Consider the following 25,908-nt stretch of genomic DNA (forward strand, 5'->3'; position numbering starts at 1 on the left):
GATAATTCGAGACGAGCAAATGATACTGTATGAAATGATAGATGGTATCATGAATATTGATGTTTCCTGATGGAAACGTAGTGACAAGGAGGGAATGTGGAAAAGTAAATTTTGCCATGTTCTGTGTCACTACGTGTCATCCATCATATGTTATGTGTGCATGATTAAATATGCATATGCATTCCCTATGTTCGATTAATGACGCAATTACAGTTGTGTCCACCTCTAGTATGCCAGTTTCCAGTTCTCGTGAATACTACGAATATCAGGCCTATGTAAAGCTACGTTGCCACGTTTCTCAGTGTGCACGTTATTCTATTGAAAAGTCCCCGTTTCTAGGCCTCAAAAGGGCCCGGACACCAGATTCAGCTCCTGTCTCCTGAAGCCTCGCTGAGGAGCGATACAGCCCCCACCTGTATCCTCGACCCTTCACTTACTTCCTGCCTCGCAGTGCCCGGCTCACCCTGGCTCTGCCTCTGAGTCTGCCAAGAATATGTTATGATTCCAGTTATCAGTTCAGTCCTCCTTCTCTGCATTCCTAAAGCTACTGAATCGCATCGATAGTTTCCGTCATTGTCTAGCCTTCACGTCTCCACGTTAGAGAAATACTGCATTTAATGGTCATTTAATATTCTTCATCACGCACTACATGTAGAATAATGCATGGTCCAGTCTTAGAATCAAGTTAGCCTTTCCCCTCTTGACTTCTAGTTTATATCAACATGTTCTCTAAACATCAGATACTAGATACTGTTTAGGTACATGTCGCCCTGACTCTCCAGACTTCAGTCTCTGCTCCTAGCACAGAGTTCATAGCCCCCAGCTTCTCCTAGTAACACGTCATTGCTAGTTTGCGCGCACCCTCAGGTTAGAGGTCCCGGCTCCTCAGGTAGCCCCCTCCATGGTTTCCGCCCCATTCATGACATATTCTGTTACGTTTGCATCACATGTCTATGTATACGCCCTGTTACACCTCTTTTCACCCTTATCTTTCGCGACTGCTACGCGCCACGCCTTTTGCTCCACCCACTGCTACGCCTATTGCAATGTAATGCTATGTGTTTGCGTTATGTATATATGCTCATGCACTGTTATTAAAAAGTTATTCCCTTGTCCCGATCCTGACCCCGGCAGCGCTGCTGGGCCTTGCCATCCTATTCCTGTATTTGCTGTATTAAACCTGCAAAACTCCTACTACCTCGAATCTTGACTCTTATTTATTGAGCTATCTGTTATTCATTTATTCATTCAAAAATAGGGTATTATTTATTTATTTACCACACCCTTCACAGCCAAAGTTTCAGAGAAAACAGTCAACAGGAAACTGACACGATTCATCAAAGAGAACTCCGTCCTCGAACCGTCCCAATCCGGATTCCGAAGCAACTCCAGCACAGAGACCTCCCTACTCGCTGCCACAGACAACATCTGTACCCTCCTGGACCAAGGCCACTCTGTAGCCCTCATCCTACTCAACCTATCAGCGGCCTTGAACACTGCCTCCCACCGCACACTAGTCGCCAGACTACACAATGCAGGCACACAAGGAACAGCCCTGGACTGGATCTGATCATTCCTCACCGGAAGAAGGCAAATGATCAGACTCACACCGTTCCTCTCCAACCCCAGGAAAATCACCGGCAGAGTCCCACAGGGTTCATCCCTGAGCCCCACCCTCTTCAACATCTACATGGCCCCCCTCGCAGCCATCATCTGACAACACGGCCTCAACATCATATCCTAGGCCGATGACACCCAGCTCATCCTCTCTCTCACCAAAGACCCCACCACTTCCAAACTCAACTTCCAGAAATGAATGCAAGACGTCCCAATTTGGCTGACCAATAGCTGCCTGAAGCTCAAAGCGTGAGATCACAGAAGTCCTTGTCCTCGAAAACACCCCTTCTGCATGGGAAAGCACCTGGTGGCCGACCAACCTCGGAAGCCCACCTAACCCCCTCAGACCACGCCAAGAACCTCGGCATTGTACTCAACTCATCGCTTACCATGTACCGACAGGTTAACGCCATCACCTCCAGCTGCTTCAACAGCGTCCGCATCCTCCACAAGACCTTGAAGTGGATCCCCCCTGAGTCAAGGAAGACAGTCACCCCGCACTCCTAACCAGCAGACTGGACTATGGAAATGCACTCTCCGGCATCAACAAGTCCCTACTCTGCAAGCTCCAGATAATACAGAACACCACGGCCAGACTCGTCCTCGGCATCCCCCGACACGAACACATCAGTGAACACCTACGTAGTCTCCACTGCCTCCCCGTGGAGAAAAGAGTCACTTTCAAAATCCTCACTCATGCCTACAATTGCCCACACAACAACCCAAATACCTCAACGACAGAATCAACTTCCAAGTACCCAAAAGAAACCTTCGATCTTCCAACCTCGCACTAGCCAAAACCCCACGCATCGACAGAGCTAGAGGAGGCGGAAGATCCTTCTCTCACATTGCAGCCAATACCTGGAACGAGCTGCCGGCAGACATCAGACGCGCCCCCTCCCTGAACAACTTCAGGAATACCCTCAAGACTTGGCTCTTCGGCTAAACAGATCTGCAGACCCCCACACCCTCCAGCGCCTTGAGACCCTCACGGGTGAGTAGCGTGCTTGCAATTCCCGGATTGATTAATTTGCAGGCTCGGAGCATGCCAGACGTGCGCGAGGTGCCGTAAATTATGTGTGGTATTCCATTTAGGGATAAACCCAGCCTGATCTGGGTCGATCAACTGGGGTAAATACAGCAACAGGTGGGACGCTAATATCCCACTTAGTATTTTGGCACCTACATTTAGGAGCTTGTGGAGAGGGCGTCCCTGTCTGGCTTAAGGAGCATGGATACGATTACTTCTGACATAGTGTTTGGTAGCGTCTTACGATCCAGAGGCTCATTTAACACCTCCAATAAGCATTCCACTAGCAAGGGAGCATATTTTCGATAAAACTCCGCTGAGAGACCATCTCTCCCTGGACAGTTCTCCGGCTTCAATTTACGTATAGACAATAGGATTTCCTCCTTGGAGATTGGTGCCCATAGACCTCCGCATCTGTTTTGTCTAGTAAGGGTAGAACCACACCTTCTAGAAACTCCTGCAACTCCTGCAGATGAGGCCCCCGTGCACGTAGAGTCCAAGTGTGACGCAAATTCCCTTAGGATCGCCCTTTGTGTTTGTAATAGGACCCTGTCACTAGTCTGTAATTGCATTATGGGTGTCTGTTCATTTTCTGTTTTAATTAGCCTCCCGACCCATGCCCCAGATCTGTCCCCCTGCATATGTAACCTCTGCCTATATGCCATATATGTGAATTTTTCCAGACAATTCAGAAGAAATGTGCAGCACACCCATATGTTTACAGTAACGGCCTAAGTAGAGACCTTAGATCTATGAAATCAGTTTTTCATCTACTCATCTCATTTCATGCAAACAAAAATTCTAATGGTCAAGTGAGTTCAAACAAAAAAGCAGAGTCCACATCAGTCAATATCTTAAAATGGCGTTTTTCTTTTATTATTCTTGTTTCTTTTCTCTTGTGGTATTCAATCCAGACAAAAATTCCAATTCAGACAAAACTGCCAACATGTGTTTCGTCTACCAATAGACTTTGTCAAGGCATGAGGTGTAAGTAGATTTAAAAAAAAAGGCCCGGCGGCTCAGGTGCAGCAAATTTCTATGACTTGTCTTTAGTACTACCGTCAATTTGTTAAAATCTCAGTATTTTCATAAGCCGTTGAATATTAGAGATCCAAGGAATGAATCAAACCGGACCCCATTCATGAAATATAAATGGTTTTCAAACTTTTTGCCACCTCGCATGAATAATGTTTGGAAACTCCTAACAAGTCGTAAATTATTGAATCCAATAGTAATAATCTTATAGACCCATGTATGATGAGCTCCACTAGTTTTTAAAAGCTGATGGCATTTAAACCGTGATAAGTTTCAATCCGAAGTATTAGCGGAGCGTCCGTAAACTCCTATCCCTCAGCGCGTTCCATCTCTCTTGTGTGAATCTTTCTAGTCTGGCCCAGGGCTCCAAATGCTCCCCACGTATCCTAGTCCATTCAGTCAGGTGTGCCTGCGTATTATGTATGGTGTCCTCCAGCTTCTGCAGCTGGCTCTCGAGATTTGAGATGTCCCTATTCAATTGTCGTTTCACCCCATAGGTGGTTTTCATGCATACCCCCGTATAACTACCTTCATGGCTTCCCACTCAGTTGATCTGTTGGCAGTTGACCATTAATTCACTTGAAAATAGTGTTGCACGGTCTCTGAGACTACTGCAGCATAGGGTGGATCCGATGGCGCTTCCACTCTGAGCCTCCATAGCGGGATGGCCAGACGGCCCGGCCCGCTCTTCAGAGTAAGCAACAATGGTGCGAGCTCTGATATGTAGCGGGAGGTATGAGATGCCCTCCACATCTGCAAACAACCCAGGCATTGAGACAGCAATGATTAATGTGGCTAAGTGTATTTGCCGCTGTGGTATAGCACGAGAACGCTGTCATCGTTGGGTTTCTAGCCCTCCTCTCATCTCTGAGTTGCATACCCTGCAGCAGCATTTCTAGTGATCACAGCATACGTGGCTTAGTATTGGCTCTTGGGGGCTCCCTATCTACATTTGAATCAAATATACAATTAAAATCCCCCAGGAGGATAAGCTCAACACCTGCTGATGGTATTGCTGCTTGCAGGACAGAGGGGAAAAATCAGGGCAGTCCCCATTCACACCATACACATTGATTAAACACAACTTCCGACCTTCCCACCTGCCATGTAGGATTACGTATCTCCCTTTGGGGTCCAATACATAATTCAAGTGCTGGAATGGAACTCCGGGAGCCACCCATATCAAATCCCCTCTTGCAAAGTAGGATGTGGTATACATCTGCCCTCTCCATCTTTTACGTATCTTTTACGTATACTCACAATAGTGCCCCTATACATGGTACTCCTGCAATCGCTACTTTATACCTTTTCAAAAAAGTGTACACCCTGTGTCGTTTCTACAGACCCGCCATACCCCTAATGTTCTAACTGAGTAATTTCAAAGCTTGTACAGCCATTGGTGCCCGTCTGTTCGATTTGTTGTGCCAGTATAATTCCACTCCATACATCGTGGCCCATTGTGCATTGCCCAGTTACGAGCTCCCCCCCATGACCATATACAAAACCCCTCAACCTTGAAAACATTGAAAACTTAACTGTCCCAAGTCCTTTCCCTCCCCCCTGGACAGTGGCGTGATTTCCGCTGCTAGCAATAAATCCAGTGCAAATTTCAGCACACACCACCGTGAATCTACCCCCCCCCCCCCCATCCCTCAGAATACTGTTCAGACCATTGCATGAATAGCTGTGGCTAAGACAATGTTCCAGCCATGATACAAGCCTTGCGAAATTATATAGAACCTGTTGCCGTGCAAGAGATCTGAACCCGACAAAGGAGCGAGATTGCTCTCAAACGTCCCAGTGGGGTCAAACTCTGTTGGGGGGCGTCACTGCCCCGTGGCAACCCACTCCTGCCCAACCATTCAAAATAAAGAGAGTCCTTAGTAGTGAGTCTGTTGTAGCACTCAACAACCGCACGTACCATATTTATACTAGTTATGTTATGTTATGTTATGTTATTTATTCTTTTATATAGCGCACGGCTACTCAAAAAGAGTGTCCCGGCGCTTTATTGGAGAAGGAAGGCTGCCATACAATAACATAACACAGATAAAAGAGAGAACAGGAATACAGGAAACAAACAAACAGAAAAACCGGCTACTGAGTAAACAACCAGGTTTTCAAACCCTTTCTAAAAGCAAGGAGACTAGAAGCTCCCCGGAGGGCAAGCGGCAAAGAATTCCACAGCTGTGGTGCCAGCAAACCAAAGGAGCGGCCTCCCAGGCGCGCTCTCTGTACACGCGGGACAACCGCCAAAAACAGAGATTCTGACCTCAAGGACCTGGTCGGTTGATAAAAGACCAGTCTCTTTTGAAGGTATTTAGCTCCCACCATGTGGAGAGCTTTGTAGGCCAGAGTCAAAGCCTTGAAGGCAATCCGTTTCCGGATGGGAAGCCAGTGCAGAGTTATCAGCAGGCCAGATGCACTGGCCCGCCTGTTTAATCCAAAGATTGCTCTCGCGGCAGCGTTCTGCACCACTTGGAGCCGCTGCAGCAGGTACTCTGGAAGGCCCAGGTAAAGAATGTTGGAATAATCCAACCTGGACCCAATCAGAGCCTGCACTGTCACTTTCCTGTGCTCCTCGGACAACAGGGGGAGGAACCTCCGCAGCATCCTGAGGATGCCGAAGCAGGTGCCCGCCACCCCCAGGATCTGGGATTTCAATGTTAATCCATTGTCCATCTTGACCCCCAGATTTTTAGCAACATGAGAAGAACAGGATGGGGGAAACATATTAATCGGCCACCAGGCCTGCCAGTCTGGCTCTGTGTCACACCCGAAGAAGAGTACCTCGGACTTATCGGAATTGCACTTGAGGCTGTTCAGATGGAACCAGTGAAAAACAGCCCCAAGGCAATCCCGGATACTCTCCTCCACAAAGTCTCCTCCTCTCTGACAAGAGAAGAGGAGCTGGGTGTCATCCGCGTAAGACACGATCCGGGCGCCATACGACTCCGCCAACGCCGCCAATGGGGTCATGAAGATGTTGAAAAGGGTTGGGCTCAAAATAGAGCCCTGTGGAACCCCGACTCCCAGAGGCGGCATCACGGCGGAGTCTGGTGGCGCCCAGACCGTTTTCCGGCGGCCGGCTAGGAAGGAAGAAAACCAATCGAGCACCGTCCCCCGTAGACCTATCTCAAAAAGTCTTGCGAGAAGGCCGTCATGGGGGACGGTGTCGAATGCCGCCGACAAGTCCAGCATCACCAGCATGACTTTGCCCCCCGAGTCCAGAACACCCTTAATGGTTTCTGAGACCTCAAGGAGCGCAGTCTCTGTGCTTAGATGGGGACGAAAACCAGACTGGGTAGCGTGCAAGATCTCATTGGTTTCAAGAAAGTTGGAAAGCACAGCCTGAACGTGCTTTTCCACAATCTTCGAGAAAGCCGGCAGCAGAGAAATAGGCCTGTAATTGACCGGGGCCTTCGGATCCAGGCCAGATTTTTTCAACAATGGAATCACCATCGCCTGTTTCCAGGTTTGCGGGACCACTCCCCGACTCAACGAAAGATTTAACAGCGGGTTTGCCAGAGGGTTAATCACCTCCGCAACTTTCGCTAAAAATTTAGCTGGGCAAGGGTCGAGGGGCGACCCCGATTTAAGATTGCCCATTATCGCTAAAGAGTCCAAGACAGACATCGGTGGAAACACATTCAGCGTCGCAGCTGGCAGAGCCGGCGGGAATAAGGTAATCTCAGGATTAGTCTGGACCGAAGGTCCAGGCGATGGAAAAGAATCCTGTATGCGTTGAATCTTGCTCGTAAAGAAATTAGCAAGGTCCGAAGCCCAGGTGCCATAAGGTTTATCATCCGAGGTATTAGACCATGGGGAGATAAATTCTCTCACAATGGAGAAAATCTCCTTGCAGGAGTTAGAAGCGGCTTCTATTCTCCTAGCACGATATGCTTTCTTTTCCAGGCGAATGTCCCGGTGATAAGCTTTGACTACCGTCTGATAGGCCAGCTTGGCTGCCATATCATAATGCGCCCGCCAAGCTCTTTCGGCTACCTTACACTGCTGCCGCGAAGCCGACAGTGCAGCGGTAAACCAAGGCGCAGAGACCCGTTTCGGTGTCAGGCGTGGTGTCAATTCCGGGGCCAGATCATTTAGCCTGTCTAGAAGCCAATCTTGCAAGGTCTCCAGATCCCTGTCCAGATCGCCCGAGAGGGAACACGGGTGATCCACAGTGGCCAGGGCCAACGACTCTGGGGTCACTCGGTGATAAGCTCTATGGACACGGCCCTGTTGCTGTGCCAAGGCAACCCTCGGTTTAGCTATGCCTTTGATCGTATATTTGGCAAGCAGATGGTCTGACCAGAGTACAGGTGTAATCTCAATCTCCTCAAGAGGGGAAGACGAGAATACCTGGTCCAGAGTGTGCCCCTTCTTGTGCGTAGGCCCCAGCAAATAAGGGGTCAGTCCCAACGGGGTCATTGCCTCGGAAAGTTTGATGGCCGCAGGGTCGGATGGATCATCCATCCGGAAGTTAAAATCTCCTGCCACGATGCAATGTTCCGTTTTCAGGGCCAGCCCCAACAGCACGGAGTCCAGATCTTCAAAGAACGTGCCGGGTGAGCCCGGGGGTCTATACACGAGCAATCCCTTAACAGATTGGTGTGGAGACAGAGTAATAGAGAAAGCAAGGCTCTCCGAACCTCGAATGTCCCTTACTGGCAAAATCGCACACGGGGTGCCCTTCCTGACCACCAAAGCCACTCCACCTCCCCTGCCCTTAGCTCTATCCTTCCTGAAGATGTTGTAATCAGGCGGAATTGCCGTAACGACATCAGGGTTGGAAGAATCACCCCACCACGTCTCAGTTAGCATAAGACATAGCGGCTTCACGGTATCTAAGAGCTCGAAAATGTCCAGCGCATGTTTGCCCGCTGACCTGGTGTTAAGTAGTAAACAGCGGTAGCCCACACTAAGAGTATTATAGGTAGGGCAAGAAAGCTGAGAGCGATTAGGGCGCCAGCCACAACCCGGGCAACAGGATTTCCCGCGATGACGTCCGGGAAAGACAGTGCAGCAGCCTGTGACCCGAGTGTCAAAAGAGCGAAGGTCCGCAGAGGAGTAGTGCAGCACCAGTCCCCCAGGAGGACACATCCCTAGTGGAAGAGACCCACCCGCCGCTCCGATCGCCTCCGGGACGCTGACGGGCGCAGACGGGCAGGACTCTGGCGAGACTCCGGCGTAGCGAAGGCGCGACCGCTACGCTAGACCGCTACGCTGAGAGCGAGCATTATATAGGCGAGTGGCGGCAACAAGCGCTAGCGCGCTAACCCCCGGCAAGGAAGGAACCAGCCTTCCCAAGATGGCGTCGTCGTCACGTCGAAACCACGTGATCCAGGAACCCAGGAGCCCGGACCCGCTAAGCAGCGGTGCTGGAATTTATATTATATGCGGTAAGGGGTCAGGGGGGGTCGCGGCGATGGCGAGTTAAAATCAGGGCAGAATGCAACACAAAACAACAAAAATACAAAATGGGATTTTAAAATGTGCAGCGCAATCCACAGCACAGCGCTAGTAAAGGTATCGCTCTAAGCGCTCTGAAACGCGGTGGTCACCTTCTCCAGGCTGACCCCGTGTCTAAGCTCACCTTATGTAGGCGAGTGGCGGCAACAAGCGCTAGCGCGCTAACCCCCGGCAAGGAAGGAACCAGCCTTCCCAAGATGGCGTCGTCGTCACGTCGAAACCACGTGATCCAGGAACCCAGGAGCCCGGACCCGCTAAGCAGCGGTGCTGGAATTTATATTATATGCGGTAAGGGGTCAGGGGGGGTCGCGGCGATGGCGAGTTAAAATCAGGGCAGAATGCAACACAAAACAACAAAAATACAAAATGGGATTTTAAAATGTGCAGCGCAATCCACAGCACAGCGCTAGTAAAGGTATCGCTCTAAGCGCTCTGAAACGCGGTGGTCACCTTCTCCCTGTAGTGCGTGTTCGTAATTACTGCCACTTATCTGTACCTCCGTTCCTCCGGAGTCAGAGCACCCTCATTCTTGTCCTCTCTCCAGTGTCTGTCTCTGGGTCCTGTGTCACCACAATGGATTCTGGTACTGTCTCTGCGTCGGATGTTTGCAATGTGCCATCTTGAAGCACTTTATTCCATCCCTGGCTGTTCATTGAGTCCTTCCAGTGTTGCCTTTTGGACCGCCGACGTTCTTGTAGTGTCTCTGTCCCAGTGTGGCTCCCAGAGGACTCCGTGGATGAGGCCAAGCGGTACCCCCCTGATCCCCTGGTATTCAGCCAGTCATTGGCATCCCCTGCCGAGTAGCAGAATAATGTACGTCCTTCATATTCAACTCTCAATTTTGCGGGAAACATGAAACTATATTTCTGGAGGATTGGCTCATTAAGGTGATCGCTCCCAAGACACTCGTGCAGTCTGCGTTTGACCGCGATGTAAGATTTCTTTTGGTCTTGCACCCTCTGAGTACCGCGGATATATTGAAATGGAGTGTCCCTCAAACAGTAACTGGCCTCGGTTACATGACAACTGCAGCAGGAAGTCTCTGTCCCTATAATTGAACAGGCGGGACTAGCGCTCTATGTGCGCGCTCAGTAATAAAAAAAACTTGGAGAATTTCTTGGGAGCAATCACCTTAGTGAGCCAATCCTCCAGAAAGAGTTCCAGGAAGGGGTCTTCTGCTTTTTCGGGAAATCTAATAAGGAGTAAATTGTTCCTCCGTGGCCTTCCCTCGGAGACCTCCACCCTCTCATCCAATTTTATTACCTGCTTTTTCAGTTCAATCACTGTGGCGCTGAGAGATTTGATGTCGGTCTGTAGTGCACTCACATCTTTTTCAGTGATGGCCACTCTGTCCGATACTTTCCGTAGGTCGACCCACAGTAAGTTGACATCTATAGCCACTGCATCAATTCTGTTGACCATCGCGTCCCTGATCATCTGAATGGCTTGGATTACATCTGCCAGCGTGGGGGGATCTTCTTCGACTCTCTCCGGAAGTGCTGGGCCACCAATGGCATTATCCTCTTTCTGCTCCAATCAGTGTGGTATTGGTTGCGCATAGTTGGAGATCTTATTCATCTGTGCCTTGGGGGCCCTGTCGTTCCCCATGTTAATTAGCGTCTGGTCAATCCACACCCCTCGTATGGGTGTTTTTCGTTGCCCCAGTTATGGAGGTCTGAGTCCCAATGCTCTTTCCAAGGCAAACAAGACCTACAAGCAGCCTAGTAGGGGGCCCAATTAGCTTTCTGCACCAAGTGGCCTCTCACTGGAAATGACCGTGCCACTACTGCAATGTGGTCTGGGCTGCCACCCGCATGGACCCCGCCGTGAATCAAGTTGTCACCAGTCATATAGCCACGAGGGTCCATAGCAAATCGGGCTGGGACTTGTTACAGCATTTAGCCCCCACGATGTGCCAACGTGTTTATTGTCCTCCTGAAGAACTCCGCCCCCCCCCCCCCCGGATTGGCATCGAGCTTTGCAGTATTGTGGATCCAGGACCACCTTCGTAACCCTTCCATGGGTCGACTAGTCAGGGCAAATCCTCACCTGTACTATGGCCAGAGTACCCCAGCTCCTACTGTTTTCCTCAAAGGTACATCGAGGCAGATTTTATAGTCCCACACTCACCTGACTGATCGTCAGTGTGAATATTTCTCCTTATTTCGGTGGTGGAAAACCTTCCTTAATAGCCCCTAAGGCGTGATTTATTTTTAATGCGCCAGCCTCTTCGCTCCTGAAGCGGGCCGACCGCCAAGAATCGGATCTCCCCTGCAGCCACCTGCTATCTTCAATATAGAGCCCAGGGCCTTGGGGGAAGCCGCTGCGTGTGTTAAACTGCCCGCTCCCCTTGGGGCTCACGGTCACGCAGCTTCATGTACCTGGTCCCTCCCTGTGATTGCACCCCCGGCGCACTTCTCCACTTGCCAGTCCTCCCCTTGGAGGCTGTCTGAGCGCACCTCAAACAAACACTCTACCGGGGTCCTGGAGCTGGGTTGCAACTCCTGCCGGATCTCCTTCCCCGGCGTCAGTCCTCGGGTATGTCGGGAGCCCAGGCCTCAGTCCCCTGGTATCAGCTGTACAGCCGCGCTTCTAGCCGCGCTCCCGCAGTCGCCAGATAACTCCTCAGAGCCCCGACAGCCTGTTCGAGCCTTGGGTATCCCCAGCGCTTCCCAGCCCATAGAAGGTCGCGCTGTAACCTCCGCTCTTCTTGTTTCCTGGGATGTTGCGGGCCTGAATCACCACTACCTCATTCTTCAGGTGTGATGTTTAGGGCGGGCAGGATCAGTCAAGATTATGAAATTTGTGGGCCGCCGCGAGGAGCTCGGGTGAAAGACGTCTACGCGGCCATGTTACTAAGCCACACCCCTTGTTTGTCCTTTGTTGCAAAATCATCCCATGTGGCCTGTGCACCTCCATTTTCTGCTAACTGGTACTGGTGGTAACCGACTCTGACTGTCCCTGGACTCTGTCTAACCAGGCCCAGTGCTATGCTGAAAACACAGTGAAAGCACATGCATACATAAAAATACACTATATATTAGGGTACAATTACAATTGGCATGACCTACCCTATAAGTCCCTAGTAGATAATAGGGCAGGGGATTAAGACTACCTAGACATCCCTAGTATATAACAAGACATGGCAGTTTAGAGGCAAGCAGCACTTTCTGAACTTGCATGTAAAATAGTGCTGGGAGCCTGAGGTCATTTTAACAGCAAACTTGTGTTGCAGAACAGCTTTTAAATGTGAATTGTGCCCAAACTCGACTTTGGTGGTAGGGGCAATTAAAAAGTGATAAACTACAATATTCTGGATCCCAAAGAGGACAAGATAGGCCGGCCCCTTCAAGGAAACCTGGAACATCTTGGCCTAAGAGCCCTAAATGGTTGAATACTCCCTGATAAACACCTGGACTTAATAATTGCTACACCTTTGTCGGTCTTTGGTGAAACAATGGACAGTGACCTTAACATCGGGTTAGACATGTATGATGTTGCAGTAAATGAAGGGTCTGAAGGTTTCACAATCAACGTCAAACGCATCGAGTGTACCACTAACTCCCTCTCAAGCCTCGTCTCAGGAGCCAAACTACTACTATCTAACACTTAGAAGCCAGAGGGAAACGTAGTTTCCAGCTGGGCAAGGTGCACTGAAAAATGTGCAGGCAAGCACGCAAAGCTGGCACTGGGAAAAACAACGAATTTTAAAACACAAAACTGGCATCCCATAAAAGGAGGGAGAACCAACCACCTAATAAGGATAGCCAAATAAAGGACCAACCAGTAGTGAAGAAGCCTCAAAAGGTCGCCAATGGACCCAAAAATAATATGTAATTTAAGGGAGGCTAGAAAACACCTGAAGGCAGCGAAAAGGACATTAGGTCAAACAACTCTGCACATTTCTGGTGTACTGTAAATGGACTGGATGGCACGATTCCAAATGTGGCTTCCTCCAACATCTCAGAGCCACCATGGTATAATTTTCTGTATGACCACTTTAACAAGCAGCTGTAACTCGATCAGTTCCTTACTAAGGGGGAATGTTTGGAAGCTGGCAATCCCCCTGAACATCTTTCATAGAGCTTATACATACAAGGTCCAGAGCACACGTAAAAGGTCTTTGAAAATGTAGTTACATAAGTAAAAGAAACAAGATCGACCATCAATAGTTAGTGTCTTTTTTTGTTTTTATATAAGTGATTGTGGTTCTCCTTCAAGAGGAGATCCAAAGAGAAAGAACCAGCCGACACGTGTTTCGTCGAACGGGTAGTTGCCCGTGACTCTTCAGGGCTGGTGGTGATACAAAAAGAAATTGTACAGTATAGGTTTGTGAAAAGGAAACGTATAATCAGCAAATGCTAAATGTAGTGGCAGGAAAATTGCACCTCCAAGTGAGTGGAACCCCTATAAGAACAAGTGTAAAGGGCAACAAATGTGACATCAAACTCTAAGATAGAAACTAACCATGGTGTGTGTGAACAACATTGATTCTCAACAATAAATTCAAAATATTGTGATCAAGTAAGGTACAAAAATGACAGGAGAATCCAAGGGGAAGGTAAAGAAAAGGGAAGCAAGGTAGTACCCTTTTTTCGAAATATGTAATTTTGGATATAATCTTATTTTATTTATATGTAACACATGGCACGGGTTTTTATTAATCAAGCAATAACGTCTTTCTTCAATATTCTGGCAGTTTAGTTACCCCCAGGGTCTCCCCTAGGTGTCCTAGGGGTTGGGGGTCATGCAACTATAAGCAGGGCCTTTATAAAAGATGTTTTACATACCATGGTGATGGAGAAATTGCCCTTTTAATTTTTTCAATAGAAAGGTAGATACCTACCTCATAGGATAACATTGCTATAGTTTGTGAACGCATAAGTATCGCTAGGAATTGAATAAAGATATAATTCAAGGACTTAGGAGAATGGTATTGATAAATCCGGCAATATGCCATTGCTGAATTCACCCTAAATTGTACAGAAAATAAGTTCTAAGACTTTCTTGCCTGTCAGCCAAAATGCAGCCTTCCTAATGTCATTTGAAGATGAAGTGTGACAGGACCTTTGAAAGTAGCTGTGTCTCCTGTACTCCCAGTCTAGTGTTTACTAGGCAATGATCTCAAAGCATCTGAGTGGTCAGAGATGGAGACAGGGCTCAATATGAGAACATTGGAGCTCCCTGAGTGGCTATGTGATGTGACCAGGTCACAGACTATCCGGGAGGAAAAATGCTGGATGCCTGGACCCTGGAACAACGGACCAAGCATCCGAGGACAACAGCAATGGGTCTGGTGAGCCAGCCCAGGGAACTCAAGAGGTGAGGGAGGAATTTGACCCTCATAGGGAGGATCTGACCTCTGAGGAAGGCAGTTCATCCATGCCAGAGCTGTCAGGGGGTGCTAGGTGGCGCACATCCAAGATGGCCGCACCGCTGTGAGGCTCCGGTAGCTCGGCCCTATTATCCGGCATTTTTCCTTCTTGCACCATGGAAAGGTAGTCTCAAACGCTCACCACCTGCAGCGATACTTGCCATCCTGCTCCGGTGCAAGTTTTGACCCTCCTGAACCTCCGTAATTGCTCCGTAATTGCTCCGTAATTGCTCCTCGGATGACCTCTTTTCTGCACGGGGCAAGAGTTGTGGTGCGCTCGGAGCCTTGCGTGGCCGCCGGCATTACGCCAGTCCTGAGGTCTCTATGTGGCGCTGGGCCCCAACGGATATCTCGGACAGCAGACACGCTCCGGACCATTATACTGCTGCCTGCCTGTTGTTGGTTTATGTGGCTGATTCTGGATAATCCTTGCCTGCTGCCCATGGCCGAGTGCTGAGGACTCAAGTGTAGAGGTGGGTCTGCCGCGCGTTGAGTCCTCGGACCTGATAATTCTCGCCTCGGTGCCTATTCTAATCATGGGTCCCACTCTGCAACTCTGGGCAATAGCTTGCTTAATCTCCACAACGGCCCCAACAGCGTTGGGATGCCTGGCTTCACCTTGGGGGTGCCCAGGAGTGGACATTTCACAGGGAAAAGCAAGGAAGGGTTCCACAGCGGTATGAGTACAGCACCAGTACGCCCCTTTGCTGGGGCAGCAGTGCGCTTTACAAGTACAAATTCATTCATTCATTCATTCATTATCAGATTTGCGCTCCCCAGCTGTTGAGGGCACTAGTGGCACAGAGCGCTACTGCTCCGCTTCTCACCTGGTTCCCCTCTTAAGCCTTTGGAACATTTGTGGCTTACCGCAAACACATTAGCGGCCTTAAGGCAAACAATAGGGGAAAAAAAGGGTCAAACACAAACAAAAAACACTGATACAGATACGCGCTGTCACATTGGCCTTCACTTTATGCTGACACTGCTTTCATACATTGCATTGAGGCCACTGGGTCTAGCCTATGGTTGTGAACTGTGGCATACTGACTGCCGGGATACCTTGCCTGTTGCTGCCCGGTTTGGTTGGGTCGTCTCTCCTCCGGCTCTTGCGCTGGCCTGCCACCTACCTTAATACTCACCATTACTTGGCTCCTCTACCAGGCTTACGCCACAACAACGCCACCTTTGTGCTACCGCTCATTGCTCCGGCGTGGTGCAGACTGTGATCTACATACGTCCCAGGACGGCTCATCTAAATTTGCTGGTCACATAGTCAGATATAGAGGCAACATTGACTACAGTCTGCAGCGTGTTCTCTGTAGTGCCCTACTGTGCTGCCATGGGGAAGCCAGATGGTTGGCAGCCCAAACTGGTCTTTGAGGCCAAAAAGACTGTCACGCTCTCCTGCACGGAAGATCCTGTCCAAACCACTGAGGAACAGTCGCAGCCACCATCATCCACCCCGGATGATGCAACACAGTCTTACGGCCTTGTCCAGTATTATGGACACCATGAACAGTCGCCTAGACTTCCTGGTCCTCAAAGTGGATAAGCATGATGAAGAGCTCAAAGAGGCGGAAGCCGTATGTCGGATACGGAAGACACCACAGCCCAGATGCAACAACAAAGACGAAAAATGGACAAACTGCTGAAGGTGATTGCCGCTAAAAACGAGGACCGCGAAGCTCGTTGCCACCGTAATAACATATGCGGCATAGGCATTTCAGAAAGCACCAACACTGGGCACATGGAAGACTTTGTTGAGCACCTCCTGCGAGATGCCTTTGAGAAAGATGCCTTCTCTCCCCAACTTATCGTGGAACCCGTGCACCGATCCCTCCGCCCCAGGCCTCCTCCGGGTGGTGTGCCACATCCTATTGTGGCCCTTCTCCTTAATTATCGGGATCAGGACACTGCGCTCTGGCTGGCACGCGAGAATAAAACACTGCAGTACAAAGGCATGGAATTCACCATCTATCCCAACTTCACCATTGCTGTACAGGAGGCTCGACGCAAGTTCCATGTGGTGAAGCAAAAGCTCCGGAAGGTGCAAATTGACTATGCTCTCATGTATTTAGCACGCCTGAGAGTCACTTATCAAGGCAAGCAAAACATCTTCCTGAATCCACAGCAGGTTGAAGACTTTCTTAAAAATATCAAGAGCCGTTCACCTCGACACGATTCCGACGACTGCAACTCCAGATCCCAGTCCCCTGGCGTGGATGGCCCTCCGCAGTGAGGGAAGACACCGGGCAACCTCTGAACTGTCTTGATACTGAGCGGCATGGTGAATAGCCTCATCTTCGCTAGAGGCCTGAACTGCATGCAGCTAGACGGCACCAGCTAAGTATACTCAGCATCTTCAGTACATCATGTTTTAATGTAGTGGGCTAAATGTATGACTCAGACATTTGTATTTCCTGTTTCACCGTATGATGCCGAGCACCCTCCCTCTGCCCTCCCTCCATCCGCCTGCTGCTGGGGTAGCTGCTGCACAGCTTTGGGAGAAGGGAGGTCTTTGTGGCCACCAGCGATCCCCCTCATATGGGTGATCACCCCCATAACTTGTTTCTAGGTTGGTCATATTTGACCTGGGTTGTACTGTTAGGACTCTTTCAGGCTTTGGGTGGGCGATGTACTTCCAGCACATTTGGGGTGCTGTTGTGGGAGGTGGTGGCTTTTTTTTTTCTTTCTTGATGTCAATTTTTTTGTTCAGCAACAGATAGACATGCCAATGCATGTCGGACTTCTTACACATAGGACTTCACATGTGACAATACATACTAGCACTTTCCTCCCTCAACATGTCCCCACCTACTGAAGCTTTGCGCATAAATTTGCTCACGTGGAACGTCAGAGGCCTTGGGGATCTGCAGAAACGCAGGTAAATTCTTACATACCTTGACAGTCACCAGATACATCTTGCTATGCTGCAAGAAACACACATGGATCCTGTCGCCCCGCTCACTTTGGCAGCAAATGGGCTGCAGAGCGAGTGTTCTTCTCCTACTCTACCTATTCAAGGGGGACGCTGATTCTAATAAAAAAGAACACACCCTTCCTCTTAGGTTGGACGTATGGCGACTCTGCTGGTAGGTGCAGTATGTTATGGGGTACACTGGGTACACAATCAGTCACGCTCATCTGCTGTTATGGACCAAACATTAATGATCCCGACTTCTTCACCACGGTCTGGGGGCAGATTCCCAAAGTAGGGTCCACGCATGTCATTTAGGGGGTGATTTTATTACTGCCCTATTTCCTGACACTGACATGTCTAACCCATTTCCTCATCATTATACCAAGACTCAAAACACACTCGCACATGTCCTCTCTGACCACGGACTCCTGGACGCATGGCGTTATACACATCCTGATGGGAGGGAAGGCACATATTACACTGCAATGCCCTCCTCCTGGTCCCATCTGGACTTTTGGGTAGTCTCCAGAGGGATAGCCTCCTTGATACTTTCGGCTGAACATCTGGTCAGGACCTACTCTGATCAAGCCCCTGTCCGTCTGGTGCTCTTCCCCCACATATTCCATCGCTACTCCACGATGCTAGAGGCTCATACCGGAGGCGTTACTAGATACCATCTTGAAGGTGGAGCTAGGGAAAGAAATAGAGGATTTTTTCATGCGTAATAGGGGATCAGTCACACAGATGGGCACGGTATGGGAGGCTTTTCAAGTTACAATGTTCGGCTTGTGCATTTCAAAAAGCTTTTGAAAATTGCGCCGTAATTTGCACAAACTTGAATGAGAACTGAAGCAATTAGAAATGGGCTCGTGGCAGGACACAACTGGGACTCATGAAGTCACACTGAAAGACAAACTTACTGATTTCAAAGACACGGCGGAACCTGAAGCCCGCTTTTGTGGTAAATACCTTACCGCTCGGAAATATGGGGAGGGAGTGAGACCTGGCAAAGCACCCGCGGTGGAATTATGCCTTCCTCGTTTTTCAAATTATGTCCTGGACATAGTCGATAGTATGGGTGTACAACACAGGGATAGCCTCGATATATTGCACACTTTCACCAAATTCTACACTGACCTATAGAGCACTCGAAGAACTGAGCCTCCAGACCTTTCTCGATACCTTGGGGATATCAAATTGGAGTGGCTTGGGGATCACCACAGAGAATTCCTGGCGGCACCGTTTGAAGATGATGAACTTCGTGCCGCAGTTATGCAGGAGAAATCAGGGAAGACCCTGGGCTCTGATGGGCTCCCTATTGAATTTTCCAAAAACTTAACTTGACCAGCTACTCCCTGTTTTGAAGGAGGTTTATCTAGATGCACAGTAATTACAGATTTTGCCTGGCTCGATGAGAGAGGCTCTCATTACCTCACTATTGAAGGCCGGGAAAACTCCGGATTGTTGCGATTCGTATCGGCCCTTGTCCCTTATTAATACTGACACCAAGATTCTTGCCAAGATGATAGCCAATTGGCTCAGCCTGCTGATGGACAAACTGGTTTTGCCGGATAAGGCTGGCTTCATCCCTGGCAGGGCAACTTCCCATAATGAGCACACTCTCTTTTCCATCTTACAAAAGGTCGACCCCCAACTGAAACCAGTGGTGGTATTTTTAGACGCCACGGAGGCATTCGATTCTATAGAGTGGGATTAACTTTTCACCATTCTCCAATGCATGGTGCTTCCCATAGGTTTTATGCTTTGTACAACTCTCCCTTGGCCAGAGTTCTCATTAATGGGCAAATCGCCCTTCCATTTGCCATCACCCGGGGTACGTGGCAGGGATGTCCGCTGTCTCCGTTTCTCTTTGCCCTGGCCGTGGAGCCTCTGACTGCCAGGGACGATAGCATCATAATGACAATGCTTTTTGCTGCTTCTTACATCCCATCCTTGTCTCCCTCTATGCAGATGATATTACTTTATATGTCCGTGAACCGTCGCAAAATCTTAACCCACTACTCTGTGAGTTTGTTCATTTTGGTGGCCTCTCTGGAATCCATATTAACTGGGCTAAGTCCCAACTTTTCCCACTCATTAATTCTGTATTGCAATTTGCCCCCAATTACCCGATCGAATGGTGCAGTGCAGATTTCAAATATTTGGGGATCCATGTTACCACCGATCAAGATGACCATATGAGACTCAATTATGAGAAGACGATGGGACATATCTCCACCTGCATCTCACAGTGGATTGCCCTCCCACTCACTATGGCAGGTCGTATCTCCCTCATTAAAATGTTTATCCTCACCAAATTTTGACATGTGTTTTTAAATATTCCCTATGACCCCGGGTGTCATTCCTTCTCCTCGCTGCGTTCGGAATTAATCAGATTGATCTGGGGAGGTAAACATCTGAGATTACAATGGGACACATTTGCCCGCCCCTATTCGCATTGGGGATTTGATGTTCCTAATTTCGAGCTGTACTACCTTTGTGCTCAGGCGCACTACGCCCATTATTGGTTCCACCCCTCCAGGTTCACACCTCATGTGGCGACCGTACATTGGTTGGCAGACCCTGCTCCATTGGATGGGGTTATACTGACTGCTCTTACCCCACGCACTCGAATCCCAACCTCTGTGGACTGCATGGTAACGGCCCGGCAGCGCATCTCTTCTCGACTGCAGGCCCCTATGTTATATTCGCCTCTGCTTCCCCTTACTTATCATCTGAAATTGCTAGTTCTTCATGAAGGTGCTTTTAAAAAAAGGTAAGGCCAAATATAACATTGCGTGCTGGGGCGAGCTCTATTTGCATGGAAATGTTCACACGTCAGCACGGTTGTTTCTAAATCACCACCCTCCCCCATGGACATTTTCATGTACGTCCGCCTGCGACAAGGCCTCAAAGAGTACAACACTACATATCCACTCCAGCCCCCGATGTCTTGCCTTTATGCCACATACTGTGCACTGGCAGTGCCTCGCATTTAGTTTCCATCCTCTATCACAGTGTATCTACTGAAATCACATATTTGCCCTGCACTGCAAGGGACAGCTGGTCCTTGGAGCTGGGGTATGCTCTCTCTGAGGTCATAGAACACTCATCTAATTAATACAGTGCAATTCAACACAGTGACAAATGTGCATAATTCATTATAAGTATGACCACCTACAAATAAATAACAGAAAGATCTGCCCATGCCTTATAAATTATGAGCAGGGGAGCCGCATCATGATCAGATATTTGTGGAGCAGCTTGGCCATCATACGCCTCACGATCATATTACCATCAACCCTCACCGCTCGTCTTCGCTTCTAGTTAGTATTAGTCATTTAATTGACACCCCTGATAGAATATGTATGATGAATCGATGCTGCGTGTACGAACATGTATTGCTTTTTCATGTATGATAAGCAAATATCGTGTTCCCATTGTAAGGTATTGTTTGAAAACTTTCAAAACCATCTCTAGCTGCCTTTGAATAAATAAAAAATACAGAGCCTCGTCTTCATCTGGAATGTGCAAAAACGCAACTGATGCTTGCAGAATGCAGACCAAGTACTTCATAACTCTTCAAATAAAATTAAAAAATAACTAGAGCATGGTATTTCTAGTTTCAATGTCTTTTTTAAGCGAGGGAGACAGAGAACAAAATATTTCAGCTAGAAAAATCACACACTAAGAAAAGGAGTGTTCAAATTATAAAGAACGAGACAAGGGTTGTTTACATGGATGTCTAGTCAGTGTGGAAATATATTCAGGTTAGACAGCCGTTAGCTATGTCACAGAACTAGGAGCAGTATTTACAAATGAAATAGAGTGAAGCCTAATTACAGAGTTTTGTAATAGTCACATTTCATTACAGTTTGTGCGGGAGGTGTGTAGTGGAAGCACTAATTCTAATTCATTCAATTGGGGTGTTCGGTGGCATAAATTCTACAGATAATGGGAGAATGTGTGAATGCACGAGGCACAGCAGTAGCACGCATTCAGAAGAAGAAGTTGAACCCGCTTTCTCTCTGTTATGTCACCAGTGCCAACAAATGAAAAGAAGCGACAAGGTGCTCCCTCATCAGGCAAAACTGCTGCCATGCCCCCAGTACACTCACTGATCTGCTGGGCAGCCACGATCATCAGCATGTTAGCAGTGGTGGCTGGTGACATTTGATAATGGTGAGGCGTAAGTGTGCTAGATGAGTGCCCAGTGGGAAGTGAGCGAGCCCGACCACCATAAGCAGGGTTCGTGAGGCTTCTTTACCCCCTGCAGAGCAACGTGTGGGGAAAAAGAGTGGCAAATGGTGCATTTCCAAGGAATTATGGAAAGCAAAAAAGTTGATAAAGCACTTGTGAAAGTGAAGTTATGACATTAATAAAGAGATTTCATATGATAATGACATAGGTAGCTGCCAACATAAAGAGTAGGGATTCGCATAAAAAAAAACTTTTCATTAATCAGAAAATAAGTTAGTTCACTTGGTTTTAAACAATCTTTCAGGTGGGACTCTTCCAAACGTGTGAGTGACACAGCTATGTTGTGTTTGTATGTCTGTGACACACATTAAACATATCACTTAGGATACAATGAGAGCATATGGCACCCAGCGCCTGCACTCCACAGAGGAGGGAAGCGGTCCAGCGGAAGGAGGGCAGAGGTGGAGAGGGAGGGCAAGATGGAGGTGGGGTGAAAGGAGGAAAAAAAGTAAGAGGAAAAGAATTGTAAAGGGAGTAACGATAAGGAAGAACGAGAAATAAGAAGGGGTGAGTAATGGGAGACATCAAGGAGACAGAGAGAGGAACATATACTTAGAGATGGTAGCGGAGTGGGAGAAAGTAGATAGTGGGGGAAATCATTTGTGAACTGAGAAATGGTCAGGAGAGCAAGGAAAATAGAGAGAGGATTGGAGAAAAAATGAGCAAAAGGGAAGGCCAGCAGTGATGGGGAGAGAGGAATCTGGTAGAGAGTAGGGTGACCAACTGGCACAGGTGCAAATTCAGGACGGTGATTGTAAACATTCAGGACAAAGGGACAAAATTCAGGACAAAACTTCAGGACAAAAGGTCAAAATTCAGGACAAAACTTTGGGACAAAAGGTAAGTTGTACAGACACGTCAGAGGTGGTCACACAATAGTATATACGTAAGTAAATAGACAACTACCTAAGTACAAGTCAAAATAAGTTTATATTAGGTTGGGAAAATCGTGCACTTCACGTTTTTTCAATATGCCCGCAGCTCGCTACCTTAGACGATTCAAAATTCGCATCTCGCTCCAGCAGGTACATTAGTCACCAGACAATGGTGAACCACACCTGAATATAAGTGAGGCCGCTTTTATTGTCGATTGAAAACTACTGGCTATACACGAACTTTGCAGTGCCAGCCCCCCAGTAACAAAACAGCTCCCCCCCTGCTTTCCAGCCTCCCAGGGAAACACCCGATGCCCGGTCCGGCCAGTCCGGCCTTGCTACCACCCTAAAATGGTGCCCCTCATCTTCACTTTGACCGTCTCTCATGTGCATATCCTAAGTATGTAGAGCAGGGTGTTGGAGTGCATTACATCACACACACATTACATAGAGACAATGACTCATATTAACATGAATGTCAATGTATAGGAAATGTTATTTAAGATAATGGGTGCTACAAGGTGTAATCCTTCTTTCATCTACCATTCAGTCTTTCACCATTCATTCTGTCCTTCCATCTGTGTGACCATCTATATCCGAACATATTCAACCATTTGCAAACCTATCCACCAAATATCCTTCCATCCACCCGTTCACTCATCCATCCATTATTCATCTACCCACCCTTTCACCCCATTCATCAGTACAGTCATCCATCCACTCTTCCACCCATCCATCTATTCACTCATCCATCCAGCCATTTACCCTTTCACCCATCCATTCACTTACTCATCCATCCACCCAGTCACTTATCCTTCCACCCATTCACCCTTTCAGTCATTCATCCTCCCTTTCTCTCTCCATCCCCCTTTCACTTATCCATCCATCCACCCACCCATCTACTCATCCATTCATAAATACATCCATTGATCCTATTACTCATCCATCCTTTCACTCATCCATCCGTTCTCTCATTCAACCACCCTTTCATTTCTTCACGCATCTATCCACCCTTTTGTCCATCTACCCCCTTTAACTCACTCAGCAATCCTTACATTCAGCCTGTCACTCATCCATCCATTCACCCTTTCAAGTATCAATTCATCAATCCATCCATCCTTTCACACACCCATCCACTCTTTTACCCATCCATCTACACTTCCACCCATACATCCGTCTATTTACCTGTTCTCTCATCCATACTTAGACTCATTCACTCATTTATCCATCCTTTCTTTCATTATCTATCCATTCCCCCTTTCATTCATCCATTCAGTAATCCATCCAGCCATTCACACATTCCTTCACTTATTTACTCACCCACCTTTTCACATTATGAGCTGAGCCTTTGTCTGCAGAGTTGTAGACAGAAGAGGCCAGTCAAGAACTTCACCACTGCTGCAGTTCCTAAAGCAAGGGGTGGGGTGTGGTGGGGTGGGGGAGAGTTCACTATGCCCCTGCACATAGGCAATTTTGAAAACGTAGAAGTCATGGGTCATGCATGATGCACAGTGCCAGGATGTGAGGAGACTGTGACATGGTGTTGTTTCCAGGGCCTTAAGTGGGGTTAAAAAACTGGGGGGTCTCTTCAAAGGGGGTATTCTATGTAATTAAGGGCGTGGCTTAAACACCTATAGGAAAAATCTGCGCTTAGCATAATATCCCCCCCCAACTGGTATTATGTTTCTGTCATTGCATCCAGATATATAATACAGCAAGTGTCATTACACCAACAACAAGCCAAGGCTATTGGCTTTGTCAATGGTTGTTAGTTGCTTAAAATAAAAAAGCAGCAACCATGGCTTTGTTGAATATAATATTGAAAATACTTCAGTTCTAAAATGATGAGACTGAAAGAACGATAACCCTTCTTTTTTTATTTTTCAAACACATTTTTATTGGCCTTTACTTCTAAATCCATCAGGAGCCTTAACATTCATCAGTGCATATCATAGCCCAAAGGAAAACCCATCCAAAGCATATTTAAACGTTTGCTTGCTACTGTCCAGCCGTTTATATCATCCCCCGTTTCAAATAACAGAGCTGCACAGGAACTGTATATGCGTTAGATTCATGCTATACTACGGCTCACTTTTGCTTTTCTTAGTATATTGTTGGGGTCATATTCTATAAATGGTCACATGAAGGGTGTCTTCAAATATGCGGTGGCGTCGAGGCTATGTAGTCTTGCCATTGATGCAGATTGATTGCCCGGGGAACGTGGAGTTTAGGGTGGGCAGGGGCGGGCACAGGTCAGCTGACACGCCAGATTTCAAGCCATTACTGCACTCCAATCGTATGCTATTATCGCGGGGGGAGGGGGGGTTAGGTGAATGATATGTAGGGGCAGTACCCACGTGTAGCCTTTGTCTTTCAGAAGGGGTTACATAATAAGAAGAAAATGTAAGACCCTTCCCCAAAGTGTCTTTTCATGACGTCAAGGTACACTATTTAGATTCAACGATGGATTCTTTATTGCCTAGGTAATATGCTTTTAGGAAAAACTACATTTGCATCCATATCTAAAAGAATATCAAATTACTTCAATACTGAAACTACAGACTATCCAGAAAAATTATGAACTCAGATATAGGGAAATGTATAGGGAAGTAGCAGATGAGAGAAAGGGTACGTTTGCAATCGAGCGGAATAATTTTGCATAAACTAGACTTGAAGCTGATCAAAAAGATAAACCTACCATATTTAGACATGACAGTCTAACCTCTTCCAGTGTCTTCATCCTTCGTAGTATTAAGATACTTAAAATGAGTTACAGTTACTTCCATGGTTATACAGAACCTTTGTTTCACAGGCTTCTTTATATGAACTGTATTCTCACATTGCAGCATGGGCGTTTTACCTTTTATCGAACCGAATGCCCTGCTGTACACTGATGCAAAAACAACAGTTGATGGACAGAATGCAGAACAATGTCATACATTCACCCCAGTACAGAGATCTGGGCCTAAATCCATCGTTTTTTTGCTCACCACACCACCCCAATTCATACATGGCCATATGCAAATCAGCCTTGACCCTGTGCCTCATGGGAACAGTCCAGCCCGAACTGCCAAGCCATGTCTTCCTTGGACCAGAATCAAGCATCCTAGGACCGGTTTCTGGCTATCAGCCGTCTTCAGCCAGGATAGCTTGATTCCAGTGGTGTGGAGAGCACGGGACTCACGTCTGATCATACCCGTCCCACTCGGGGTGACAAATGCAAAAACAACAGTACACTGAGGCAGGAGGAGGCCGCCACATGCTTTAACACCCCCCATACTGCCCCATTGACATTCTGTACGTGGCAATCAGCGGCATACAGAAT

General features: G+C 47.9%; 1 long non-coding RNA gene across 1 annotated transcript in view; it reads right to left on the reverse strand.

Annotated features, from left to right (window-relative positions):
- Nucleotides 1-25,908, reverse strand: part of LOC144756016 (uncharacterized) — a 268,107-nt gene that overhangs the window by 21,719 nt on the left and 220,480 nt on the right. The gene's annotated exons all lie outside the window — the stretch shown is intronic.

The sequence above is a fragment of the Lissotriton helveticus genome, chromosome 5_1 (assembly GCF_964261635.1).
Source record: "Lissotriton helveticus chromosome 5_1, aLisHel1.1, whole genome shotgun sequence".
Taxonomy (NCBI): Eukaryota; Metazoa; Chordata; class Amphibia; order Caudata; family Salamandridae; genus Lissotriton; species Lissotriton helveticus.